Here is a 6360-nt window from a genome sequence, read left to right as displayed (position 1 = left end):
CTTCCTTTACCCCTCCCCTGGAAGAGCTTGGAGAGGGGTACTCCAGAAGAGGGAGCCCCGGCCTCCCCCAGCAATCCGCATGGGGACCAAGGCAGGACCTGGCCCTCCTGACCTCAGCAGATGCAGGCCACAGCCCAAAAAGGGCAGCAGCCACACGGACCTCCCCCCGGCCCCAGGCATTGGCACGAGCCCCTAGAGCACCCGGATCGGACCTGGGGGCAGGGCCCAGTGCTTGCGTTCTCGCTCTGCAAGCCCATTTTGCAGGAATGGAAGCAGGCACCCGCTCTGTCAGCAGACCCAAGCCCCAGCACTGCCTGCCTTTGGGGCAAGTAAGTTCCTCTGCTCAGCTCCCTGGTCCTGGGAGGAAGGCTTCGGCCTCCAAACCTGGTAGCGAGAACTGTGGGGTGGAGAGAGCCAGAGGACCCTCGGCTTCGTCACCTCCAGGAGGCTGGAGAATCTGGAGGAAAGGCAGTTCCATTCCCAGGGTGGAGAGCTGGGCACCCAGCTTTACCCAGGAGAGGACCCCAGCCACGGATTGTGTTTTCCTTCCGTCCTCCAACCCAGAAAGGGCAGCACACGTGCCACAGCTCTGATATTGGTGGGGCTCTTGGGCGGGGCGGGGTGGGGTGTGGTGGTGGTGCACAGAGCTCTGAGAAGAATGTCGCTGCACGCGTTTAAACCCAGCAGGGCCAGAAGAGCATCTGGGCTAAAGGGAGAAGTGAGTCACACGGAACAGTGTGTGCTTTCTCCTAATAATAGCTCCTCTTCACCTCAAAGGGATACAGCGAGGGTCGAGGGTCGCGGCTCTGTGCCGGGCCCTGCCGGGCTGGGTGCTGCACTCTCCGCTCCCTCCCTGCTTGTCCTCTGTCACTGGCGATCTGCCTTGGCAACCAAAGAGCTTTTCCTCAGAGCCAGTCCACCCTCATGTCTATAGAAATAAAAAGGTAATGACCTCAGGTCACAGGTTCTCTGTCCCTGATCATTGCACACAAGCCCTTTGGGAGACCCAGCCCAACAGTGCTTCTCCCCGGGCACCGCGGCCCCACAACCAGCTTCCATCCGGCCTCTGTCTCATTGCTGCACAGGCAGGGGAGAGACGTGAGGAGTGTCTCTCCCTCCTGGAAAAGTGTCTTGCTGTGTTCTGAGATGGGTTTGGTGGAGGGAAGGGGAATAGTAACACATTGCCCACTTTTTGCCCAATGGCCCCTTAGCTTTGCTCTTCTGCACAAAGAATGATCCTTTCCTAAGAGCGTGCTTTTTTCCAAGTCACATGCTTTTATGCTTCCTGTGCGGAAACCCCCCCGACTCCTGGGCAACCTTGGGTGATGAGGGTGCCAGGCCTCAACGTGCAGAAATGCCTGTTGGCACTTGGGATTTCCCCTCTCCAGTGAGATACTCAGGGGTGCCAGAGGCAGACAGGGAGTGGGAGAACACATTCTGCCCAGCGTGGATGATGGCACAGGCGAAGAAGGGACACTGGGGGCAAGTGGGCCCTCCTCTGCCTTAATCCAGCCCTGGTTTACTGGAGAATTGCTGGGCTGGGGGGCATGGGGGGCTGTTGACGGTATCATGCAGCCCTGGCTCACCCCAGGCCAGAGGCGTCCCCAGGACACCTGGTAGACCCTGGTTGAAAATCTGGGAGCAGGCCACCCCCAGCAGCTCAAGAGTAGGGGCCATCCTGCCCAATACCGTCCTCTGCCCCCTTCCCTCTTCAGGGTCATCTGCCCCAAGGCCACCCCTCACCACTCCCTCTTGTCTGCTCAGTGATGCTCAGCCCTGTGGCTTTTTTTTTTTTTTTAAGATTTTATTTATTTATTTGTCAGAGAGAGAGAGAAAAAACAGGTAGGCAGAGGCAGAGGGAGAAGCAGGCTCCCCACCAAGCAAGGAGCCCGGTGTGGGACTCGATCCCAGCACGCTGGGATCATCATGACCTGAGCCAAAGGCAGCCGCTCAACTGACTAAGTCACCCAGGCGTCCCAGCACTGTCGCTCTTTGACTGCAGATACTAGGATTTCAAGCCTGGAAGGAAAGGGGGCCAGGTCCCTCCTTTCTCAGATCCTCCCTCCTGGAGGCCATTCCAGGCAAAACACCTTTAAAAAACAAGCAAACTACTAAGGCAGCAAAGAGAGCTCAGGCTTCTTTCAAACTCCTCAGTCCGTCTTTACAATCACCTTCCCAGAGCCCTTTGAGGCCCCACACTTAAGTCTGACAAGGAGCCACACGCAGCCCCTCAGGTCCCTGGACGCAGCAGGCGCCCGTGGTTGATGGAGTGTGTCTGAGGTCTACGCGGCTGGGGGATTCCAGGGACCCTCGCGCAGTGATTCACTGCCTTGGGAGACCTCTTGTGACCTGACCAAGGTCTTTGGGGCTGGGATAAAGTCACGAGAGGGCCTGCAGTCCTGCTGGGAAAGGTGGCAGGCAGCTGGATTTCCTAGTGGAAGAGGGGAAGAGAGAGAGGAAGGGGCGGGACGTGAGCCTGGGAAAATGGCCTACAGGATGGGCTGGCTGAAAAGAAAGCAAAGAATGGTGGGTCAGGACCGAGAATCAGGGCTTGAATCCGGGGAGTCAAACATCGTCTCATCACAGGCACCGGTGAGAGGAAAGGCGAAGTGACCAGGAGTCAGGCCAAAAGCCAGGACCGACCAGGATTTCTCAAAGGAAGCCTAAGGAGCTGCCAGGTCATATTCCGTGGGTCCTGCCTAGGAACCTACCATCAGGCCCCCCCTCCCTCCGCCTGTGGCCCCAGTTACCCACGCAGCCAGGGCTGGGACTGGACTGATGCCCTAATGCCTCACTCAGCCTTGGAAAGCGTTACATCCCTCCAGCCCACGGAAACACTCAGCTCAGCCCCCACCAGGCCCCCAAGGCCTACTCACCTTGCCTGGCACCCAGGTACAGAGAAGCTTAACGAAGGCAGTTTATGCATAAACATTATAGAATAGCGTTTCCTGGCAGGGATTTTGAGAAGGAGCCAGAGACGGTGAGGGATGTGGTCCCTCCCAGGAAGACGCTTCTAATGAGGGCTGGGGCGGAAAACGAACGGAAGGATGCATCTGGGAAGTGATCCCTGAGCACACCCAGGGGTTGTGAGAGGGGCTGACCACACAACCACAAGCAGGCCACTCAGGGAAGGGTCTGCCTCCTCTAGATCCCCCTGAAAGCCTCCGAGGACCCGGCTCCCTTTGGGGCCCCCCAACAAACATACTACTCGGGGCTGAGGTGGCTGCTGGCAGAGCACCAAGAACCCCGCTTCTGTGTGTCCTGAGTGCACCCCAAGGCTGGGCTCAAGAATGCCTGAGCCTCGGGCCCCCAGCACACCGCTCTGACCTGCCGTTGGCCCCCTGGAAGGTTGCATTTCACTGGCATCACTGCCATCTTCCAGGGCCTCGTCCCTCCCTGCCCCTCATCCTCCCTAGTTCTCCCAGGCCCTCTTATCAGGCATTCTGATCCTCCCCCATGGCTTCGGGTGCCACCTCGGGAGCTCGCGACGCCCAACCCTGTCTCATCAGCCTAGACCTCTCCCCTAAGCTCCAGACCCAATGATCAAACATGACCAAACAGGCGTGTCCCATAAACCCTCACACTCAGCAGGTCTGATCGGCTTCCTCTTTCCCCCAAACCTCCTCCTCCAACATGCCCCACTTCAACAAACAGTCCAACCCATGGCGCCTCAGCTTATCCCCATGAGTGATAGCCTTGCCTGGGGCCCCATCCCAGACTCCTGCACCAGGCTCCCGGCTCCCAGCTTCTGCAGTGTTGCTCGATGTCTCTGTGTCCCTGTCTTTCCCTCCCTGACCCCCCAGCCACTCGGTCACCAGAGCCAGGTCCCCGGACACAGTCACTAAGATCCAAGTGAAATACAGGATTCACCCGAACAATTAGACAAAAAGGTGACTTAAGAACATAAAGGCAAAAACATGGGAAGAAGACAGGTGAGGCACAGTCCCCAACCCCACAACACAGCCCTTTTGTTTCATACTGAGAAACCAGGGTGACTTTTCTGTAAGATGAAGCATTACCACTCATTTTCTATATACTTAAGACTCTCTCAAGAAAAGATTAATAATTTTACAAAGTTGGGGGAGGGAGGAGGGTGGCAAAGTGTTTAAGAAAAAGCAGGAACAATAAAACATTCATATCTCCCACCCAGACAAAACCCCTACTGGGGTTTCAGCGGTAGCAGTAAGGCCGTCCCCTCTCTCTTTCGAGCTGTGGGGCTGCGTTGTGATCCAGACACCAAATCCCACTAGGCGGAAAAGCACAACACAAGCCTACTTATTATTTTCAAGGCAGAAGGGAAAAATCTAGAAAGGCAACAAACGACAAACTTCCTTGCTAATCGCGGAGGATGGGAGAGGCTATTGGAATCTAGTACTTCTTCTGTCCATCTGGTCTTAAAAAAATAGAAATTAGATACTCTGGTTTGACAACAGCAAGAAAGATTTTTTTTTTTAAAAGCCAGAATTGTTGTCTAAAAGCCTGGCCCTTTCCCTCTGTCGGATCACCAGCCCTGCTTGTTAGTCGAGCCTGCTGCCCACCTCATTATCTTGCTCTAGGAGAGCCCGGCTGTTTGTTCCACATTTCCAACACACCGTGCCTTTATTCACACTGTTCCCTCTTCCTGGCATGGCCGTCCCATTGTCCGTCTGGCAAACACTTACTCCATAAGACAAATCAAATGTCTCCTTCCTTTATGAAGGCTTCCTGTCTGACTCCTGGAGACACCTTTTCTCTCTGCTCCCCTTTTCCTCACAGAAGTATCTGTTTAAGTACCTGTCACTCACCAGCCTTCAGATCTGCTTCCCCTGTAGACTACAAACCCCTTGTGGGCAGGAAGCATGGCGCCTTCTTAATCTTAGTATTCTCAGACCTAGCTCAGTGCCCAGTAAAAGAAGAAGAAAAAAAAGGAGGAGGAGGAGGAGAAGTAGTAGTAGTAGTAGTAGTCGTCATCATCGTCTTTAACAGGGATGCCTGGGTGGTTGAAGTGTCTGCCTTCAGCTCAGGTCATGATCCCAGAATCCTGGGATCGAGTCCCACATCAGGCTCCCTGCTCAGCATGGAGCCTGCTTTTCCCTCTGCCTGCTGCTCCCCTTGCTTGTGCTCTCTCTCTCTGACAAATAAATAAAATCCTAAAAAAAAAAGTCTTTAACAAACGTCTATGGAATGAATAAATACCTAACTGAGCGCTTGGCTTTTAAGCGATTTAAACTATTCAAATAATCTTAGTCTGGTGCCCTAGTCTCCCGAGTCCAGGGTAGCATAGCCCAGGAGTGCTAAGAGTGTGGCCCCATGTACAAATCATCTGTATTGAAGGGCACTAATCACGCTTACACAGGTCCAAGTGCAGGGGTTTGGGAGGAGCCAAGAACAGCAGTGCTCCCATGTGGAAAGACAAAGTCAATCCAGTCAAGCCTCTCAGTCATGTAGACGGAGGAAAACGATGCCGCAAAAAAAATTCCAACCAGTGGAGAATCCACAGATCAACATCATTAAGTCTTGATACATGTATTATTTCATTGTAGCAAATTGGTCTTCCAGATTCCATTTGGCTCAAGCTACATCAATATAATAAAAGATGATAGGTATCTAATGTAGGGCTTTATGAAGCTTACCACCTAGTAATGCAAAGACCTGGGAAGGGCAGGACGTTCCCCTTACCTGACACAGTCCCCGGGCGCCTGCCTAGATGGTTCTTGCGGCTCCCCTTCCTGGTGTTGGTAGAAACCGGGACTACAGAGAGGACTTGACCCAAGGCTGCCCCAGCCAGGCCTAAGCCGGAATGGGCACTGGTAGATTTTCCGTGTCTCAGCCCTTTGTCCACAGGCTGGAAGTGGCTCTGCACAGCCACCTGCTCCCCTGGCCCTCAGCTATGGCTGGCATTACCTAGGAGCTAGACTCCAACTACCTAGGAAGGACAAAACGTGAAGAAGGGGGGAACCCGGCTAAGATGAGAGAAGCCCAGGAGAGGTGGGGCAACCTTTCCATCTACCAGAACACTGGCTAGTGTGAACTCCGCTGTACCAGGAAAGAAGCAATCATGAGCAAAGGGAACAACATGCTCTGACCCGGGGTTAAAGAAATGAGGCAGAGAGAGGGAGTTCAGAGCTGGACAAGGAAGATGGCTCTGGTCTGGGATGGCTTGATCTCAAATTTCCCTTTTCCCCTTTCCACTCAGCAGGCTTTCTTCCCACCCCGCAGTCTCTTCCTGACCCTGCTGCATCTCCCCCCCCCCCTCCACTCCACAGAACGACCCCCCCATGCCCTCACGCAAATACACAGCCCCTATTCCTGTGTGATCCATAACTCACTTCAACCTCTCCCACTCTCCAGCCCCAATTTCTTCCCCCAACCGGACTGCCC

At 54.4% G+C, this 6360-nt stretch overlaps 1 long non-coding RNA gene across 5 annotated transcripts in view; it reads right to left on the bottom strand.

Annotated features, from left to right (window-relative positions):
* LOC309850651 overlaps nucleotides 1-6360 on the bottom strand; it is a 32438-nt gene that overhangs the window by 25746 nt on the left and 332 nt on the right. For 2 of the 5 annotated variants that reach the window (XR_014304373.1, XR_014304374.1), the window contains exon 2: nucleotides 5659-5905. The exons of the other annotated variants lie outside the window; for them this stretch is intronic. This is a non-coding gene — a long non-coding RNA (uncharacterized lncRNA). The remainder of the gene's footprint in view (nucleotides 1-5658; nucleotides 5906-6360) is intronic. 5 annotated transcript variants of the gene reach the window in all.

The sequence above is a fragment of the Mustela nivalis genome, assembly GCF_964662115.1.
Source record: "Mustela nivalis genome assembly, chromosome: 17".
NCBI classification, from domain to species: domain Eukaryota; kingdom Metazoa; phylum Chordata; class Mammalia; order Carnivora; family Mustelidae; genus Mustela; species Mustela nivalis.
Note: the sequence above shows the minus strand (reverse complement) of the source record. Positions and strands in the feature narration are given on the sequence as shown.